Here is a 22,787-nt window from a genome sequence, read left to right on the forward strand (position 1 = left end):
ATGATGATGGATGGATGATGGGTGGATGGATGATGGATGGCTGAATGGATGATTACGGATGGATGGATGATGGGTGGATGGATGGATGATGGGTAGATGGATGGATGGATGCATGAATAATGGATGGATGATGATGGGTGGATGATGGGTGGATGGATGATGGATGGATGATGGGTGGATGGATGATGGATGGATGGATGGATGATGGATGGCTGAATGGATGATGACGGATGGATGGATGATGGGTGGCTGAATGGATGATGACGGATGGATGGATGATTATGGATGGATGATGGATGGATGATGCATGGATAATGGATGGATGATGATGGGTGGATGATGGATGATGGATGGCTGAATGGATGATGACGGATGGATGGATGATGGATGGATGGATGATGGATGGATGATGCATGGATAATGGATGGATGACGGATGGCTGAATGGATGATGACGGATGGATGGATGATGGATGGATGATGGACGGATGATGCATGGATAATGGATGGATGATGATGGGTGGATGATGGATGGATGATGGATGGCTGAATGGATGGATGATGATGGGTGGATGGATGATGGATGGCTGAATGGATGATGACGGATGGATGGATGATGGATGGATGATGTATGGATAATGGATGGATGAGGATGGGTGGATGATGGATGGATGATGGGTGGATGGATAAAGGATGGATGACGGATGGATGATGGATGGCTGAATGGATGATGACGGATGGATGGATGATGGTGGATGGATGATGGGTGGATGATGATGGATGGATGATGGGTGGATGATGGATTGATGATAGGTGGATGGATGATGGGTGGATGATGGATGGATGATGGATGGCTGAATGGATGGATGATGATGGATGGATGAATGATGATGGATGCATGATGGATGATGATGGATGGATGGATGATGGGTGGATGGATGATGGATGGCTGAATGGATGATGACGGATGGATGGATGATGGGTGGATGGATGGATGATGCATGGATAATGGATGGATGATGATGGGTGGGGGTGGATGATGGGTGGATGGATGATGGATGGATGATGGGTGGATGGATGATGGATGGCTGAATGGATGGATGGTGATGGATGGATGAATGATGATGGATGGATGATCGGTGGATGGATGATCGGTGGATGGATGATGCATGGATAATGGATGGATGATGATGGATGGATGATGGGTGGATGGATGATGGATGGATGGATGAATGATGATGGATGGATGATGGATGGATGATGATGGATGGATGATGGATGGATGATGGGTGGATGGATGATGGCTGAATGGATGGACGATGGATGGCTGAATGGATGATGACGGATGGATGGATGATGGGTGGATGGATGATGGATGGATGATGCATGGATAATGGATGGATGATGATGGGTGGATGGATGATGGGTGGATGATGGATGGATGATGGACGGCTGAATGGATGATGACGGATGGATGGATGATGGGTGGATGGATGATGGATGGATGATGCATGGATAATGGATGGATGATGATGGGTGGATGGATGATGGGTGGATGATGGATGGATGATGGCTGGATGGATGATGGGAGGCATGATGGATGGATGATGGATGGCTGAATGGATGGATGGATGATGATGGATGGATGATGGGTGGATGGATGATGGATGGCTGAATGGATGATGACAGATGGATGGATGATGGGTGGATGGATGGATGATGGGTAGATGGATGGATGATGCATGAATAATGGATGGATGATGATGGGTGGATGATGGGTGGATGGATGGATGGATGGATGATGGATGGCTGAATGGATGATGACGGATGGATGGATGATGGGTGGCTGAATGGATGAAGACGGATGGATGGATGATGGGTGGATGGATGATGGGAGGCATGATGGATGGATGATGGATGGCTGAATGGATGGATGGATGATGATGGATGGATGATGGGTGGATGGATGATGGATGGCTGAATGGATGATGACAGATGGATGGATGATGGGTGGATGGATGGATGATGGGTAGATGGATGGATGATGCATGAATAATGGATGGATGATGATGGGTGGATGATGGGTGGATGGATGATGGATGGATGGATGGATGATGGATGGCTGAATGGATGATGACGGATGGATGGATGATGGGTGGCTGAATGGATGAAGACGGATGGATGGATGATGGGTGGATGGATGATGGATGGATGATGGATGGATGACGGATGGCTGAATGGATGATGACGGATGGATGGATGATGGATGGATGATGGATGGCTGAATGGATGATGACGGATGGATGGATGATGGTAGATGGATGATGGATGGATGATGCATGGATAATGGATGGATGGATGATGATGGATGGATGATGGGTGGATGATGGATGGATGATAGGTGGATGGATGATGGGTGGATGATGGATGGATGATGGATGGCTGAATGGATGGATGATGATGGATGGATGGATTAATGATGATGGATGATGATGGATGATGATGGATGGATGGATGATGGTGGATGGATGATGGATGGCTGAATGGATGATGACGGGTGGATGGATGATGGGTGGATGATGGGTGGATGGATGGATGATGCATGGATAATGGATGGATGATGATGGGTGGATGATGGGTGGATGGATGATGGATGGATGATGGGTGGATGGATGATGGATGGCTGAATGGATGGATGTTGATGGATGGATGAATGATGATGGATGGATGATGGGTGGATGGATGATCGGTGGATGGATGACGCATGGATAATGGATGGATGATGATGGATGGATGATGGGTGGATGGATGATCGGTGGATGGATGATCGGTGGATGGATGAATGATGATGGATGGATGATGATGGATGGATGATGGATGGATGATGATGGATGGATAATGGGTGGATGGATCAATGATGATGGATGGATGATGGATGGATGATGATGGATGGATAATGGATGGATGGATGAATGATGATGGATGGATGATGGGTGGGTGGATGATGACAGATGGATGGATGGATGTGTGTCATGTGGTAAAATATGTTTGTCTCACAGGTTTTTTGCTGTCGCATTTCGTGATGATGTCAGTGTGCGTCTGTGTGTCAGGCTGCTGCAGGGTGATGACCACACTGTTTTCTCACTTGTGCAGTCAGGACTGTGGATAGTAAAACATGAAGAGAAACAGCTCAGGGTTCAGGTGTGTGAATAATACACACGCCTTTCCTCAAACCTGAACTGGTGTGATAAAAGACACACCAGTTTGACTCCACAGTGAGCTGTGGCTGAATTGAAAAAAACTGACAGCTCAGATGTTTGTTGTTAGGAGGTAAAGACGTACATCGTTAACTAACTGTTTTTGTGGTGAATAGAAAAGTCTCTCCCTGATCTCTGCTTGTCTTCACGAGCAGGACAGCTAATGTTTCTACCTGAGCTACCGAGAGCTACCTGCAGGCTAACCCACCTCCCCCCGTCCTTGGTGTCACCTCACTCTGACGTTAGCTGTGACCACGATGATGGCCTTGTAATTGGTTTCCATTAGAGCGCTCTCTTCCATCCTTCCCATCAGGCTGCGCAGGAGGGGGCGTGCCCTCAATTGTCCGCAGACAGAAATGCTCGCGCCCAGCCGCCTGATAACCTCGGACAGAGGAGGGGGAGGGTCAGAGTTATAATGAGGACCGTCCAGTGTAACGAGGACATCGTGCTCTGACTACACACACACACACACACACACACACACACACACACCTTCTAACATGAGGGAGAAAACGCTGACCTGCTCGAGTGCCTGTGTTCCTCCAGTCTGACCTCTGACCTCAGTGTGCCGGCCTCTCAGGGAGACGTTAGCTGCAGATCAGAACATGGTCTCCAGCAGCGTTATGTAAGAGTTTAAAGTGAAATGCTGTTGTCTCTGTGTGATGGAGGACCTGAGTGTCACACACGAAACCCAGCACGTTAGAGCAAAGCTTCCATCAGCTGCTGGAGATGGCGCTCCAGCACATGATACCCAACCTTCAGCTTCACCTCCCACCGTGAGACTGAACCGGCTCCAGTGCTGGCTTTCAGCAGTGCCACTGTGACCTGCTGTTCACCTGTGAGCCCGCCCCCTTTCTCCATGTGCAGATGACACAGGCCTGTGTTTATCAGCTGTGAGTCACACTTAGCGAGCCAATGAACATCAGTTACCTGAAAAACAACAAGACCTCAGCAGGAATTAGAAAAGTTTACCATGCTTCCTGCAGGAGCTGTTCTGAAACCCAGGATGAACATATTAGACAAGAAACCTTTGTCATACCACCAATGTCAAATTCTAGATAGATACAAGCTTTTACATTTTATTAATTTCAAAATATTTAAATCTGCCTGTCTAATCTATAAGGTGGTCTGGCGCCTCCACCAATGAGTGATCTTATTAAACAAAAGTAGCAGTATTACTGGGTCTTGATTGACTTAAGCCACGGTGAGAGGTGATTGTGAATTGGCATTTAGAGGGACCACCTTTTCACAGAATGCTCTGTCATATCAGGGAGCTTCTGGAATAGTCTTCCACTGCCAGTGAGGGAAAGCACAAGTCTCCCTCTATTTTTAGGAGTCATTTAAAAGGGTGGCTGATGGACACACAAGCATGTGATCATTTCTAATTAATCTTGATTATATATTGGACGTGAAATAGAATTACAAAAAGGGAAACAGTTATTGGTGCAATGGGTCAGTGCAATATCAGGGCATGTGCAATATAATTGATGTGTTTCTGTTATTGTTTGCTATGTTGTCCATTTGTTTTTGTCATTGTTTGTTCTAATATGATGTGATAACTGTTTCTCTATATAAATGGTCTGTAAATACTGTCTCTGTGTGTTCTTTACTAACTTGTGTGCAACACCAACCTGTCAGAGGGTTTTCAGATGGAAATTAGCTGAAGGCTATAATCTGGCATATTTACATTTGTGAAAATGTTAATTATTATGTATTGTCCCTCTTTCTAAATACATAGATAAATATTTAAAAAAAATGCCTAAAGATGAGGTTTGGAGGCGGAGTCTGACACACCTGGTTCTGAGATTATTGCTGTTGACCTCTCGGTGGCAGGACTGCACATATCTGCAGGTTTTAGAAGGTTAGATGAGATTTAGTGACATAAAAGAGCGCATTTGTGCTGCAGTGCGAGGGAATGAGAACATTTAATGACCTGTTGGACGTTATTACACACCTGTGGCTGTGCTAACATAATCACTCTACTGTGTTGTGCGGAGCATCAACAAATTAGATTTCTGTTCACATTAGCCGGCACTGCTGGGACGTTTAAAGTCATAATGCACATTAATATTCAGCCGTCACCAGTGGGATAAAAAGACTCATGCATGAGTTCAAATGCGACCTTCTGGGTGATGATGAGGAGAAGGATGAGGATGAGGAGCAGGAGCAGGAGGAGGGGGGTCAGGCCAATGCAGGCAGCTGACGGGCGAGGCTGTGGACAGATGAAGTCTGTGAAGTGTCGGGGGATTTGGGGCTGCAGCTGTTTGTGATCAGACTGACTGACAGATGGTGTCTTACGTAAGCCTGCTGAGGCTCCCCTCTCCTCTCCAGATGTGTCTCTGCTTTGGTCCCTGGCTCTGTCCAGATGTGGAGGAATCCTCTGGCAGTTGAGCTCAAACGCTCCTACGTAACGCGGGAACTCCTTGGTGCTGCAGTAGGACCACGTGGGTCTGACCTGGTCAGGGTTCAGCTTTGTTTGGGACCATGTGACTTTGGCAAGTGCAGCAAGGTGAAAAAGAAGTGACTGAAAATGAAACGTCTGCAGCTGGAGACGTGGAGTGCAGGACAGATAGGCGCCTCTGTGTGTTTCACATGCAGCTCTTCCTCGTCCAGCAGGATCTGTTACCAAAACATCCTAGAAGGAGGAGGTGTTGTCCAAAAACTCTCTGCAAGGTGAGGAGGAACAAACACGAGGAGACACTGATGAATAATATCACAGGAGAGCATCAGGAACCAGAAACAGAAGGCAGAACATGGCCACTGGCCTGCACATTGAAGCTACACAGCTAGGGTGATGCTGTCCTACACATGTCTGATTGGTCAGCAGGCGATGATTTCATACGTGCTGATCTCTAACCTGGAACTCAGCATCAGTTACCAAGGCGATGATCAGAGGAAATCCTGCGTCCTGCTGCAGGATTTAGGAACAAAAACGTGAATCCAGAACTAAGAAACAAAATCAGAGATGAGTTTGTGAACATTTAAACAGCAATTTTAGGATTCAGGTGACTGATGATGCTCCTCACACCTGGATTAAAGGCACCTCTGACCACAGCTGTTAAACATCTGGAACTGAGATTCTATTGTGGTTTAATGGCTGTATTGAAACTCTCCAGCTGAGAGATTTAGTGGAGCTCGCCAGCATCATCACAAGCTCAGCCCACAGACTGGTGTCTGAGGAGGGCGTCACCTCAGAGCTCAGTCCAGCAGACAGGAGCTCCTGCAGGTCAGTGCAGGCAGGTAGAAGAGCTGCTTGGAGGCTGGAGGTGGTGTTTGAGAGTGTTGGTCTTCACTCTGCTCTAAGCCTGAGCTGTGGTATTTTTAAACCCTCATTACTTCAGCATAATCATTAAGTTTTATGTCTGTACATCAGTGAGAAGCACACCGCTCACATATTTTCCTCTCCTGAGCAAACGGCTCGTTTTCCTGACGTGTTGATCACAGTTTTTCATCATTTTCTAATATCACGCTTCAGTGTTAAAGGCCTGCATGGGAGCATAACGAGCTCCCTCCTCAGACTCAAAGAAGCCGCCAAGGGAGCCGAGAGTGGCAAAGCACTGCTTCAGGGCCAATTAAGATGAGTGAAGTCTGTGTTTCCAGGTCCTCAGGAGAGTGATGGAGCTTTATCCACGCCACCCGCCATGTTTGGAGGAGGAAACTGAGTGCCCTCTGGAGGCCGGTGACACAGCAGATACTTTGATCCTCTCGCCATCGACTGCAGCGTGAAGCAGAAACACAGCAGAGGTGCTTCCTGTTAGAGACTGAAGCCCTCCAGCCAGAAGCTTGTGGCTGAAAGCTTGTGGGGTCGTAAGTCTGTGACGTCTTCATGAAGGATTCAGGAAACGCTGACGAGGTTTCATCTTCCTGCTTTTACCGTAAAGGTAAAAGCAGGAAGATGAAACCTCGTCTGCAGACAAGTATGTTCATCAACTCAATGACACACCAACCACCCACCACTCCCTGCTCACACAGGTGTACTGAGTGACTGACACAAATAATCATAACAACAGTATTTACTTTACGATATAACTATATGATAGAAATCAAAAATATTAACATTTAATGATAACAACAACATTTCAGATAAAGGGGAAAGAAATCATCACCAAAAAATAAAAATTAAAAGTTTTTGATTAAAATATTTAGAATGAAGTTAGAATTTGAAAAAAAGAAAAAATAACATCAAAAGATTTTAAAAATCAAGTTTATGAGAATAAATATATAAGAAAAGAAAAAAATATGAAGCAATAAAAACGTAGAAGAAGAAGATCAGAAAATAATAATAAGGCAACACTCTGAAATACTGAATAATAAAAATATCCCTCAAAATTTAGCAAAATAATAAATATTAGAAAACATGGTGTTTAATATAAGATAATTTTTTAAAATGCTTAATAATAAAAGCAATTAACTGAAAGCCAAAATGATTAGAAACGAATGTTAGCAACAAAATTTTAAGCCATTAAACAAAACCATAAATGAAATAAAAAGCCGCGTCTTTACAGTAACAGTGAGTCACAGGTTCAACTTTACTCAAAGTTGCTGTGTGAGGAAAAACACTAATTCAGAGATAAAATATCAAATCCCCGATTAAACATGTGAACAAATGAATGATTTGATAAAAACTACATGAATGTAGAATTTGTAAATGATAAAAAAAACAAACCCAAACGTTTATTTTATTATTTAGCTTAATTTTGCCTGAGAAGGGGAGCACACCTGGACAGGTGAGCAGGCTGTCACCTCTGCAGCCAATAGAAGGGGACTAAGAGCACATTACCTGCATGTGTGTTTTGTGGACTGTTGGAGGAAGCTGGAAAACAAATGCCGTAACAGGGAGAACATGCAGACTCCACACAGAAGCTGTTACTCCACGTGAGTGATGAAGACGGAGGAAAATTATGGCGTTATTTTGTGCCTGTCTTCTGAGCGCGTGTAAACAAAAAATGCAAGCGCAAATGTTGCATTTTGAGGAGAAAATTATTTTGAGCAAAGAAAAGTTTAATTTGAGAGAACAAAATGCATTGCTGCGTGAAAGAAATGTATTTCAGTGTTTGCTATTATCCATATACACACACACAACAACAACCCCTCTCGCTCAAATCTCTGCTCTGTGTGCTGACAGACATCTGCGGACCTGCTCTCAATGTGTGGTTCGCGCTCACATCTCTGCTCCTTGCACGCTTAACTCTCTGTACACAGTTATAAGTGTGCCACAAAACGAAACAATCACATACTTGGATGCCAATATTCTAATCGGCTGTTCCTGTTCCAGGAGCACGGTCCAGAATATAGCTAAATCCACTTTCGGTTAGTATGTTAAATTTTATTTTTTTTTAATATATATAATTAAGACCAGTGTTTGTTTTAATCTAGTTTAAAAGAAACCACTCCACTGGATTTAACTACATTCTGGACCGTGTTTCCGGAATGCAGTAGCTAGCCAGCTGATTGGATACCGTAACAGCCAATCAGAATATTGACATCCAAGTCTGTGATTGGTTGGTTTTGTGGCACACTTTTTTTTTTTTTCCCCCATACTTTAATTAAATTTATGCACATATTACAATCTCTCGTTGGGGGACAACATTAGTGCAACAACATCTTGAAAAGGTTGAATAAGAAACCAAACGAAATAGAAAAAAAAACAAAAAACCCCCCAAAAAAAACAAAAACAAAAAAACCCACATATATACATATACATAAATATATGAAGGCCATTTTTATGAGATATAACAGTTTCCTTTCTGCGAACACTTTAACATACATGTGGCTTACTTAGTACACCAAAAACACAATCATTAAAAGGATAGAGATTGAGTCCCATTGTCGCATATCATTGTGGCACACTTATAACGGTGTACAGAGAGTTGAGCGCACGGAGCAGAGATGTTATAGTTGTGAGTGTCACTACCCGATCTGTACCGGAAACCCGATCGGTACCCCGCATGCGCGAAAGGTTTCTACTTCCGGTCGTAGCGTTTTACGATAGTTATGGGTCAGAGTATCTGTTAAGAATAACAAGTATATCTTAAAATGTTTGCAATAATGAAGCATTTCAATACAATGTAGACAAAAACGAAAAATAAAAAGAAAGTTACGGATCAGGACTCTCTGATCCTTACTGCGCATGTGTAAAGTCTGACCGTACAAATCGGGGCTACCCGATCCGTACCGCGCATGTGCAGATGTTTTCTTCTTCTTTTGTTCGTTTAATGGCAGTTTACTCCCCAGTGTACGAGGATACCGCCACCTGCTGACCGAGCGAATAAACCCTATTATGAACGGAATTATCGTCATTACAAACGTGTGTTAAATCTGATTTAGCGATAGTCGAGTGTGTTTATGCTTGTCTGTGAGGAGAGGATTGTTGGAATAGTGATGATGATGTGCGCTATCACTGTCAATTGTCAGTAAACACTTAATCTGGCTGATGAATCTACACGTGAGATATTACAAATCCGGCGCTGACGGATTCTCCACGCCAGTCCGTTAGTTATCCCCACAGTGGTAACCAGACTTCCACGAAAAGTGTGCATTCTCTTCTGCTTGGAACTTTGTTTAACCTGCCTACTTCTGTCCAGGTTTCTACTCGGCGTCTGCTACCTGCCTGTCCTCCGGCTCAACTGGATCTCGCGGTGCTCACCTGGCCCACTCGCCATTCCCACGGACTTCCTGCCCCCACGGACTGCCACACTTCCCTCCCGAGCTCCCACGGTCCCGTTCTATCGTAAGCCCCTACTCTAACTCAGTCCTGATATGTTTTCCCCGCTTCCTGGCTCCCTAGTAATCATCTCCCCTTTCTATTGCAGCCCCCCGCCGTCCCGATCCCGGCTTCCTCGTGTCATTGTTTCCCCGGGTTTTTAGTTTCTGTTTTGCTCTCTAATTTCCCCGGGTCGCCTTTCGTTGTTTCAATAAAGTGTCTTTCTGTTAGCTCGGAGTCTGCGCCTGGATCCTTTCGTGCCCGCGCACCACGGCCCATGTCAATCACTTTATAACGTGAAAAGTTTATTGTTCTAACAAGATACTTTTCCTGTTTGTACAATATACTATCATGTTTGTACAATATACTTTTCACGTTTGAACAACATAATATCACGTTATTACAATAGACATAATTATCACGTTCGTACAATATATTGTACGAACGTGATAATTATATTGTTTGAACAATAAAGTTTTCATGTTATAACATATATTTTATTGTTCGAGCATGATATATTGCCGTAAAGATACGGAAGTGTAAAACATAGTGAAGTGGGTGACAGTGCAGATCAGAGTGCGAGAAAATGGCTCGTTTATTGGAATTAATTAAGTTCTATTTTATGCTTGGATTGAGGCATGGGGAGATTTTGCTGTTATTGAGCAGTTTGGACAGTATTGTGATAAGCATGCGGACACTTAGAAGAAACCTAAAACGCATGGGACTGTACAGGAGAAAGAATGAGTCGATTTCTTATTGATCAACTGGAGGGACATGGGAGGCTCCATGGATACAAACTACACCACCTGAACTGCATTCAGGCAGGTTATGTTGTCACGCAGAGTACTGTGAGACATTTACTGAAATATCTTGACCCTTACGGTGTTGAGCAACGACGCAGAAATCGCCTAATGCGACGCACGTATGTAAATCCTGGACCAAATTTCATGTGGCATGTTGACTCCTATGACAAACTGAAGCCTTTTGGAATCTGTATAAATGGAGCTACTGATGGCTTTTCGAGAGTTGTGATTTGGCTTCATGCCTATTCAACAAACAATGATCCCAAAGTCATTGCTGGATATTTCATAGCAGAAGTTGAAAAGACGATGGGAACACCTGCTAGGATTCGCTCTGATTTGGGAACAGAAAATGTCATAATGGCCGAGATGCAACGATTCTTTCGCTGGACTATGGATCCGAACGTCAGAAAGTGTTTTATTACTGGATCCAGCAATCACAATCAGCGTATTGAAGGCTGGTGGGCCTTTCTGAGACGACATCATGCTCAGCACTGGATAAATCGTCTCCAGGAACTAAAAGACCATGACTGCTTTTCTGGATGTTTTTTGGACAAGCAGCTCATATTGTTTACGTGCATGCCTGAACGTCATCGAGGTATGTAACTATGTTTATATTCTTTTAATGAGTCATTGTGTGTGTGTGTGTGTGTGTGTGTGTGTGTGTGTGTGTTAGAGAGAAAGAGAGACACGGAGAGAGAATAAAAAGTTTTCCTTAACACCCACCATGCTCCATCCCTATTATCACTGCGTTCAGGATATGAAAAAAATGCATATTTCATATTTATTTGATAAACTCTGTCTTTCTGACTGTCACTGTGTGGTGCTTTTGATTGATTGATTGATTGATTGATTGATTGATTGATTGATCGTACTTTATTCATCCCGAGGGAAATTGGGTTAAGGCTGCCAGCCGTGCCAGCGCCGTTTTGGGTAACATGTTGAGCCAAGAGAAATGTGTTCTTTTACTGATATGATATTTTTTAATTTTTAATATTTAATAGGAAGAGCTGCAGCAAGTTGCACATATGTGGAACACCCACATAATACGCAGAAGCAGAAATGCAGTTGCTCCAAGTGGACGTCCGATTCTCATGTACACCATCCCTCATCTCTTTGGAGGACAGGATCATCTGAAAGAGGTTTCTCGCGAGGTAGTGGATGCTTGTAAACAAGAATGTCAACAGAGAGGACCTTATACCTGTGATGAAACAGTTTTCAGCTTGTGTTGCCTTATAATGTCAGAGAACTTCTTACTTCCACCAAGCACAGCAGATGAATCCATTGAACTGTATCTCTTCCTGAGAGCCTATATACTGAAGGACTTATAAACCTAAATATAATTGGGCTTTGGGAATTTTTACGCACATATTTTTTGGTACAATGTTTTATTGTGCAATAAACAATAGAAAAGACAATCATTATTATTTTGTTTGGATTTTCGGTTCATGATAGTAGCAAGCAAGCATGTCTAAATATATTTTACCAAATCTGTGTACTCCAGTGAAGAAGCAAAATTAAAGCAGGTCCTTGTATTAGTATTGCTTTTCTTTTTTTTTAATATTTTGACTGAGAGATTTATGCAAAAAACTGGTGTTTTCTTCCCATCTAAAGAAAACATCTGACACCTGTTTATTAATTGAAATGAGAACATTGAAGTAAATGCTTGAATACGCAAAATGTTTTAAAAAGTAAATCAGTAAAGATGTGCATTGAAAAACCTCAACCTTTTGGCATGTCCAATTATTATTATTTTTTTTTTTAACTGAATTTCTATTATATCTGATTTCTGTTTTAAGACTGTCGAAAAAACATTTTTTTAAACTGCTGATCCTATACATTATCATTCATGAAATATTGTTTTCAATTTTACTGAACACATTGTGCAACTGCTATTCATCCACGAACAGTTTCTTGTAAACTGGTAAATGTAAAAATTCTGCATTATTTAATAATTAACAAACACTGTTAGATGTTAACCTCCCTTTTATTTTTGTTCAAGGAGAAGAAAACACGGACTCTTGATAAACACTACAAAACTTAACTTATGTGCCAATTTTCTGTCTTTTATTCCAGTCCAGTCAACTATTGCATCAAACACATTGCCTTCCAAAGTTATTCCCTTAAAATATGTTCTAAACAAATGACTGGTGGAAAGGTAAAACAAATATACTTGAAAATAATTAATATTAAGTCTTTTGAATTATTACTAAACAAAACATCCCCTAGCAGACATCTTGTATCCTACAAAACTGCACCACAGACCTGTGGAAAAGGACCTTGACACATGATAAGAACTAATAATAAGCATAGTTCACCTCTTGCTGCTAACCATATGAACTTATTAAACATAATTAGTTAACATTTAAACTAGTAAAACTTTTAAGTATGAAAATTTAAACTGAAATTTACATTTTTCATGGTGGAAACAAATTGATATTATCCACAATTTTTGAAAATAAATTCAAATGTGAAATAAAACACTTCCCTGAAATTTAAGCTCTTTCTTTTTTTATACAATGATGTGTTCCCTGTTTATGGGTTTAACAAACTTTAGAGCTTCATAGCCAGTCATTGTTAGTGCAAACCTTTCATTCTTTGGTTTAAACATGATGGACTTTAATCAAGCTATGCTGAACTCATGAGAGCTTTTAGCAGCCAAAACATTGTCCAGTTCATTTTGTAGTTCTGGGTAGGACGTGTACAGTGGGGCAAAAAAGTATTTAGTCAGCCACCGATTGTGCAAGTTCCCCCACCTAAAATGATGACAGAGGTCAGTAATTTGCACCAGAGGTACACTTCAACTGTGAGAGACAGAATGTGAAAAAAAAAATCCATGAATTCACATGGTAGGATTTGTAAAGAATTTATTCGTAAATCAGGGTGGAAAATAAGTATTTGGTCAATAACAAAAATACAACTCAATACTTTGTAACATAACCTTTGTTGGCAATAACAGAGGTCAAACATTTACTATAGGTCTTTACGAGGTTTGCACACACAGTAGCTGGTATTTTGGCCCATTCCTCCATGCAGATCTTCTCGAGAGCAGTGATGTTTTGGGGCTGTCGCCGAGCAACACGGACTTTCAACTCCCGCCACAGATTTTCTATGGGGTTGAGGTCTGGAGACTGGCTAGGCCACTCCAGGACTTTCAAATGCTTCTTATGGAGCCACTCCTTTGTTGCCCGGGCGGTGTGTTTTGGATCATTGTCATGTTGGAAGACCCAGCCTCGTTTCATCTTCAAAGTTCTCACTGATGGAAGGAGGTTTTGGCTCAAAATCTCACGATACATGGCCCCATTCATTCTGTCCTTAACACGGATCAGTCGTCCTGTCCCCTTGGCAGAAAAACAGCCCCATAGCATGATGTTTCCACCCCCATGCTTCACAGTAGGTATGGTGTTCTTGGGATGCAACTCAGTATTCTTCTTCCTCCAAACACGATGAGTTGAGTTTATACCAAAAAGTTCTACTTTGGTTTCATCTGACCACATGACATTCTCCCAATCCTCTGCTGTATCATCCATGTGCTCTCTGGCAAACTTCAGACGGGCCTGGACATGCACTGGCTTCAGCAGCGGAACACGTCTGGCACTGCGGGATTTGATTCCCTGCCGTTGTAGTGTGTTACTGATGGTGACCTTTGTTACTTTGGTCCCAGCTCTCTGCAGGTCATTCACCAGGTCCCCCCGTGTGGTTCTGGGATCTTTGCTCACCGTTCTCATGATCATTTTGACCCCACGGGATGAGATCTTGCGTGGAGCCCCAGATCGAGGGAGATTATCAGTGGTCTTGTATGTCTTCCATTTTCTGATGATTGCTCCCACAGTTGATTTTTTCACACCAAGCTGCTTGCCTATTGTAGATTCACTCTTCCCAGTCTGGTGCAGGTCTACAATACTTTTCCTGGTGTCCTTCGAAAGCTCTTTGGTCTTGGCCATGGTGGAGTTTGGAGTCTGACTGTTTGAGACTGTGGACAGGTGTCTTTTATACAGATGATGAGTTCAAACAGGTGCCATTCATACAGGTAACGAGTGGGGGACAGAAAAGCTTCTTACAGAAGACGTTACAGGTCTGTGAGAGCCAGAGATTTTCCTTGTTTGAGGTGACCAAATACTTATTTTCCACCCTGATTTACGAATAAATTCTTTACAAATCCTACCATGTGAATTCATGGATTTTTTTTTCACATTCTGTCTCTCACAGTTGAAGTGTACCTCTGGTGCAAATTACTGACCTCTGTCATCATTTTAAGTGGGGGAACTTGCACAATCGGTGGCTGACTAAATACTTTTTTGCCCCACTGTATGTCCATGGTAGTTCCAGAAGAGGGCCGCATGTGTGGGCTACAGGTCATCGTGCCAGTCCATCCACAGGCGTGAACAGTACCTCAACCTTGTCAACACAGATGACATCTGACCCAGTAAGAAACCTGAACATCCTTCTGAGCCCTGTATCGTCAAGTCCTCTGATGTACTGGTTCAGAAATCTGAAGCTTTGCTTCTCTGCTTGAGTGGTGGGAGAGGCAGTAAGCAACTTCAAAAGCTTTCTCGTTGTTGGCTTTTTATCTTCATACATTTGTAGGACATCTTGTGGGCTTTGAAAAGCTTATTTTAGGAAGTGGCTTGCAACCAAGGACATTTTCTCTGCGGCATATGCTGGTTTTTGGATTAATTGTTTGTGTGTGACTTTCAGAAGAAGGCCTTTTAAGTTCTCTTTGTTTGGAAGCACTGATACATCCAGGCTATCCATGAGATCCAGCACTTCATCCCTGTCTTCATCTGAAAGATCTTCTTTTAGTGCCCTTGTTATTAGATCCCTATCTGATTGACTTAGGTAAAAGAGAAGACTTTCAAACAGCAGATCATCTGATACTTGATTCTCACCGAAGATGAGTGCCACTGTGAAAACAGGAGCAAGGCGACAAGGGAAATATCCATGGTCTTGAAATCCCTTCAGTAAAATTCTACCCATGGATTTCCACTCTTCTTCCTGCCATTTAGGAGACAGTGATGGCACTCTGAACTCCTCTCCTTCAGCTGTGTTGTCCACAAACTCTGACCAAAATGCAGCATACACATCTCTTGATACGCCATCTGCATCAGCTCCTTTTTCATTAATGTAGGTGTATTTTAGAGGGTGTATGAGGAGTGCTGGATCTTTGAACTGGCTGATCATCTCCTCCAGAATAGTAACCCTGTGAAGTTTGATGGTAACACAGACAACATCATATGATCCTGCAGAGCTTATTGCTTCATTGCTTATAGATGTATCTGGACTACTGACTGCTGTGTTTGTTGGAGGAAGTGTAATGGATGTGATGACCAGATCATCTTCCTCAAACTGCAGGAATGGTTCATCTATTACAGTGTCATCAAGTTGACAAGGCAGAGGCTCTCCAAGGTAGGGTCCAATCATTACCTCAGATGTGTCTAATAATACATCTTCATCAGCATTCCTAGATTCTGATGATGAGATCACAACAGTGTGAGAAGCTTCTTCATCTCCTTGATGTGAATCAGTCAGTTGTGTAACATTGTTTACATGTGTTTTCCCTCTATCATAAACTTCTTCATCATCTTCATCATTGGAAAATCTTCTTGTGCACAAGTAAAATCTCAACATTCCCATTTTAAGTGCTGAGTAGAGTTCTCCAACTGTGACATCTTAATCAAATACAGCCTCTTCCTGATAGTCTAATATGTCATGACTGAACACCTCCCATCTTCCAAATTTGCTTTTTCCACTTGGAAAGAAAAGATCTTTAGCATACTGTAATATGTCAGCTTTTTTGGAGTTTTTGGGCACATCAAAGGTCCTTGTTCCTCCTCCTCTGTGCTTTCTCACTTGCTTACCTTCATGGATCCACCCTAACTCAATTTTTCGAGTCTTTTTCTCAGCCCATTTGTTGTTTTTTGCATATGTTCTTTTTCTCTTAGAAACAAATGCCTCCTCATGATCAGGTTTCTTCTCATTTTCATTGATTCCCATCTTTTCCTTCAATTTTTCGAGCAATGAGTTTTTTTTTCTTGATTCCTTAGTACTTGCACCACTGTTTTCCAAGCAGAACCGTCTGGCAGCTATCCGATCACCATATGTTGGGATGTAACCAGACAGGGTCTTGTCATCCATGAAATCAATCACTGTGGCATCAATCTGTAATAAGAGATATTTATTACTATACAGAAGTACAAGGTATACCTGCTGCCACACCACATGAGGTACCTCACTAAAAAAATGTATGTACATTTCACATGTGTTTTGATAATTGTCTGTTATTATTTTAGTGGCAGCCATCAATATTTAGCATTTATTCTTTTCCTCTCTCTATGCCAGCAACATTAATGAGATTCTCTAACATGTTATTAATAGAAATATTACAGTATATACAACGCCCACTTTTGAAAAAGTAAATTAGTATTCACGTATCTTTCAGTTGCACAGAGAACAAGGGGTTGAACTCACAGTTTTTTTAAAATTGAAGCCAAATATCAATATAAGCACAGTTTAATTCATTTGTTTTTAGATAAACAAGGAAACATTGTGCATCACATAATATAGCGATATATTTACGAAACCTGGAATCTGCATACGGGTTAAGTAGTAACATGTGGTCATACAACGACCCAGTTTTATACAGCGGGTTAATTTGTTTTACATTCTCCATTCCATATAGATCCACACCAATGCAGCCTACCGTTACGTCCTTACGCAGTCAAAGCGAGAGAAGCGAAAACCGCTGTGGTTGCTAACTTAGCAATATGTCACATTTTTAGATGCTGTAACTTCGTAAAAAGCGAGTTTTACAAGTTTCCCCCTCAGGAGAGCACTTATGTGTTCTTGTAGCATTCGTAAGAGACAGTCCTCAGGTACACCACGATTCCGAAGAAATCTCAGAAGTGGGCTTTCAGTGTTTGTGTCCATGTTGAAAGCAGGGCATTCAAAGTTAAGTGCCAGTTCTGAAAAGCGTGAGCTCTCCACACCTACCATGGATTTGGGTTTCCGAACGCAACACGTTTTACGTTCTTACAATAAAAAATGTTATTGTAATGGTATTTGTTTTTTTTACATTTGTACAATATATGATCACGTTCGTACAATATAATATTTATATTGTACGAACGTGATAATTATGTATATTGTAATAACGTGATATTATGTTGTTCAAACGTGAAAAGTATATTGTACAAACATGATAGTATATTGTACAAACAGGAAAAGTATCTTGTTAGAACAATAAACTTTTCACGTTATAACGTGATACACTTGTATTTTTCTTTTGCCTGGGTGGCAGCTCTACGCTTCCGTACTGAGAGCAGGTCAGCGGATGTCTGTCAGCACAAAAAGCAGAGGTCTGAGCAAGAACAAATGCCAACAACTGAGCAAGAGGGGCTGTTATTGTGGGTGTATATGAATAGTAGCAAACAAAAGAAATACACTTCTTACACGCAGCAATGAATTTTGTTCTCTCAAATTAAACTTTTCTTCAATCAAAATAAATTTCTCCTCAAAATGCAACATTGGCGCTTGCATTTTATTAATGTGCGCTCAGAATAGAGGCACAAAAATAACGGCATCTAAAACCGCCAATCAGAAGCCCAGCACAGCCTGTAGCTCCTCTGACGACCAGCAGGGGCTCCAGCAGTATGTCCGTCCCGTTAAAACTTTACAACAGAAATAAACATGTTTACAGCCTGATACAAACACTGTTTGGTTTCTACAGAGACGACCTCCTCCTACATAATGAGAATGTGTTTATGACTCACCTGTCTTCATTATTAGGGGCGCAGCCTCTTTGACTGCCACGTGAGTGGCTGGACCTCTGGACTGTGCTTGTGCTGTTGGATGTTTCCTGGATTGTTGTTAATAAAGTTACAGATTTAAGATGTCAGAAGCTCAAAGATCACATCAGAGATTTCACAAGAAATCCTGAGGCCTCTCTTTTCTCTTCAATTGCTCACTGTGTCATTAATCTTTTTGTTCCCTCACACAACAATCCCACACACAGCCAGCAGCATGTGATGGAATCTGCAGAAATTATAATCTGTGGGATTGATGAAGCCGTGTTATTACTGAACTGATCAATCAGACTGAGCGACGAGGCCAGCGTGCAGCAGGAGAGCAGACGTTTCTTCCTCAGTGTGTCAAAGTGTGTTTGAGTCTTTGCTGTGAGGAGTGTGCAGGATGCTGTGATGAACCACTGAGAGCTGCATTTTAATGCTGCGTCCGGACGCTCAGCTCTCAGGATTTATTTGCTTCCTCTGACGGCCTGCACTGACTCATGGCTCTACTCCAGCATTCATTCAGGGGACTGTCACAGCCAATCACAGCACAGACACACTTTGGCAACTTTGACCAAATCCAGGAAATTCACTGACTTTAAATAAATGAATAAATGATGGACACAAATCTGTCGATCTACGATAAAATCTGATTGATGGCCTCGTCGCTCAGTCTGATTGATCAGTTCAGTAATAACACGGCTTCATCAATCCCACAGATTATAATTTCTGCAGATTGTATCACATGCTCCTGGTGTTGTGTCGGATTGCTGTGTGAGTGAACATCAATAAAGATTCATGACACAGGGAGCAGCAGCAGAGAGAAGAGAGGCATCAGGAGTTCTTGTGAAATCTCTGAGCTTCTTATTGCGAGCTCAAGTCTGACGTCTTGAATCTGTAACTTTATTAACAACAATTCAGGAAACATCCAACAGCACAGGCATGGTCCAGAGGTCCAGCCACTCACCTGCCAGTCAAAGAGGCTGCGCCCTAATGATGAAGACAGGTGAGTCATAAACACGTTCCCATAATGTAGGAGGAGGTTGTCACTATAGAGTCCAAAACAGTGTTTGTATCAGGCTGCAGGTACAGGTGAGGCGGCATGCTGACCTGCCAAGACATTGATTTGTTTCCACTTCCTGTCCAGCTGCTTGTTGCTTCCTTGAGTAATTAAGAACATAAATCACACATTCAGTGTTTCTGCTGGCTGCTGTGGAGAGAAGAAGAAAGTGCAGCACTCCTGGACCACTTAACTGGGTCAGTGTGTGTGTGTGTGTGTGTGTCTCACTGATGAATTTTGGAGCCCTTCCTCTCCCATCAGCACTAAATCCATCATGGCCGAAGGCTGAAGGGGATCGTAAACACCGGCCCTCGTTCACTGCACGATTGATGCCAGACTGTGTGCTTGCATGGCTGCATTTGTGAGGAACAGCGAGCATTTTAGAGACTGTGAGGACATTTGTTCCACTCATCACTGTGGGACAGTCTTCAGCATGGACAAACTCTTGCATGGTCCAGACTGTCAGACAGGTTGGGTTGTTCAGGTTTACAAAGGCCGGTATGTGTGTAAATGGATAAATGCATTTCCACATTTACTCGACAAATTTGAGCTCAAAACCTCAGTCTGTGGGGACATTTCTGCACTGTGGGAACATTTTTTCTCTGCGGGGACATTTCTGCTTCCTGTGGACATTTCTGCACAGTGGAGACATTTCTACTTCCTGTGGACATTTCCGCAGAGTGGGGACATTTCTCCTCTGTGAGGACGTTTCTGCTTCGTGGGGACATTTCTCTTCTATGGGGACATTTCTCTGAGGGGCCAAACGGACTGCAACTTCAGAAAACACTTGCAAAAAGAAAAATGCTGCAAAAAGAAAAACACTGCACTGCAACTGTAATCATATGATTCTAATAATACTACAGATATCTGAAATATAGGCTGTGTCCCAATTCAGGGTCTGCAGCCTTAAAGGCCGCTTTTTAAGGGCGATTATGTCACAGCGACGCGACGAAGGCTGTTCCAATTCAAAGGCTGCTCGAAATGCGGCCCTCAAATGCGTCCTTCATTTCCCTGAATTTTAACGATGTGGCGGTGTAGACTTCGTGGCCCAACATATCCCAGAATGCATAGCACGGTGGTGGGTGTGGATAATTTTGCCGAAAAAAACGGTGGAAGCGGGGCGGCCAAAGAGTAAACTTTCAAAAGTAAGTACTGAATATTATGTCACTTATTTATGTGCAAATGTTTAATAATGAAGAACATTAAAACATTACTGTTGGCCACATGTCGGCAAAGTTATGTGACATTAGCGATGTTTGTACTTTCAGCGTTTACTTTGCTTTAAAACCTTTACTTTATACGCCGTTTGATAGGTGACCTTAATCTTACAGAGAATGTGATGATTTTGTGGATAATTAAAGTCAGTCATATATCCACAAACACAACAAGCTCAAAGTCAGTGATGCTGCTCGGTTTGCAGTCCTGAATATCACGGCCCAAGCAGGATTCACTGCACTTTTAATGTTAGCTATGTTATATTGCTGCCTCTGTTCGGTGGTGTCAAGCCAAACGGACTTTAACGTGTGTTTGAACGAGCTGACGGTTCACTCGTTAAGCTGGAAGAAAGATGCTTTAATCACAGGAGTCACACATGTGTCCACTGTACCATCTGGGAACTCTTCTTGTTTAGCACTCGTAATAACACAAACACTAAATCCTTCTTCTCTTGTGCTCTTTTGTAGCAGTGTATACACCTGAGACTGTCACCTGTCTGTCCTGCACTCACATATATATATATATATATATATATAATAATCTGACAATACATATAATATTGGCCATATTATATTTACATTACCACAGTGAGATGATCTTAGTCTCATGAACAACATTAGCTAATTGTTATTTACTAACTAATCTTGAAATAACTGTTCAGTACAGAAATGAAGCCCAACAATCATGTTTTACAGTCCTGTGGTCTCAGCCTCAGATACTCAACTAATCAAAGTGATGTCATGACAAAAATTAATGTCCAACAAAACATTTGTTCTCCTTCATTTCTGTCACACAAAGCTGTATGGAACAGCGCAATGAAGGCTAGACCGTACGCACTGTACGTAGTGCGCGTAGTGCGCGTACTTCAAGCGTGCAGACCCTGAATTGGGACACAGCCCCTGAATTGGGATACAGCCATACATACATGTTTTGGTTCGTACAACTGGTCCGTCGGGTTATTGTCTCCCCAGAAACATTTCCATTGTGTTTTTTTCCTATTTCCGTTGTGTTTTGTGTGCTTTTTGCAGGTGTTTTTGTTTTTGCAGTGTTTTTCTTTTTGCAGGTGTTTTCTTTTTGCAGCGTTTTTCTTTTTGCAGGTTTTCTCTGAAGTTGCAGTGCAGCGTTTTTCTTTTTACAGCATTTTTCTTTTTGCAAGTGTTTTCTGAAGTTGCAGTCCGTTTGGCCTCTCAGGGCCACCGTACATTTCTGACACTTCAAGAAATAAATTCAAAGTAATGTGACTGCAGTTCTATTCAGTGTATTGGCGTTCTGATTGATTGGATTTCCTCTGAGCATTATTGATCCCTCTCACTTTTCATATGTAATTATCTGTCGGCTGTTGCAGATCCTTCAGTTTTCAGCTGATTTCTCCTAATAAGTTGTCGTCTTCTCTCTGTTCTTCATATTGGAGCAGAGACATTTACATAAGAGGATTTACGATGAATCACATGCAGACACTTTAACGTCCCTCAGTGCTGAGGCAGCAAAGAGAATAAAGAATAAATAATGAGGAGATGTGCTGCTCAGATGAATGAGCGTATTAACGCTTCAGAGAACTTCATTATTTACATCCGAGTTTTAAGATGCAGCGTTTGTTTCCTCGCAGCCTGGAGAACAGAAGACATTTCTATATATACGTGAATAAGAGCCTGAGGCGCTTCACTTGGCAGCAGAGCGGCTCATGCATTGTTGTCCTGAAACACAGCGAGCATATTTCGCTTTCAATAAAGCCCAGAGGTATCTACTCTCTCAGTCTATGCACAGCTCTCTTACCCTCCATCACAAAGCTGATGAAGATCAAGAGGAAGATGAAGATCAACACATACAAGTGAAAGTCGGTAACGCTTCAACTCTTTAATTAACAGACCATTTTCAGGAGAAGTCAGAATAGTGAGATGACATTTGAGAGTGAAATTCATTAGAAAGCCAGAATTATAACTGTATAAACAAGTATAAAATGATATGAGAA

General features: G+C 42.2%; 1 pseudogene; it reads right to left on the reverse strand.

Moving 5' to 3' along the window:
• Positions 1–15,115: 15,115 nt before the first annotated feature.
• Positions 15,116–19,558, reverse strand: LOC147309934 (uncharacterized; annotated as a pseudogene).
• Between the last annotated feature and the right edge of the window lie 3,229 nt (positions 19,559–22,787).

The sequence above is a fragment of the Aulonocara sp. 'chitande type north' Nkhata Bay genome, linkage group LG17 (genome assembly GCF_057382095.1).
Source record: "Aulonocara sp. 'chitande type north' Nkhata Bay isolate Kocher_YH1m ecotype deep benthic linkage group LG17, A_spYH_male_GT1.1, whole genome shotgun sequence".
Lineage (NCBI taxonomy): Eukaryota > Metazoa > Chordata > Actinopteri > Cichliformes > Cichlidae > Aulonocara > Aulonocara sp. 'chitande type north' Nkhata Bay.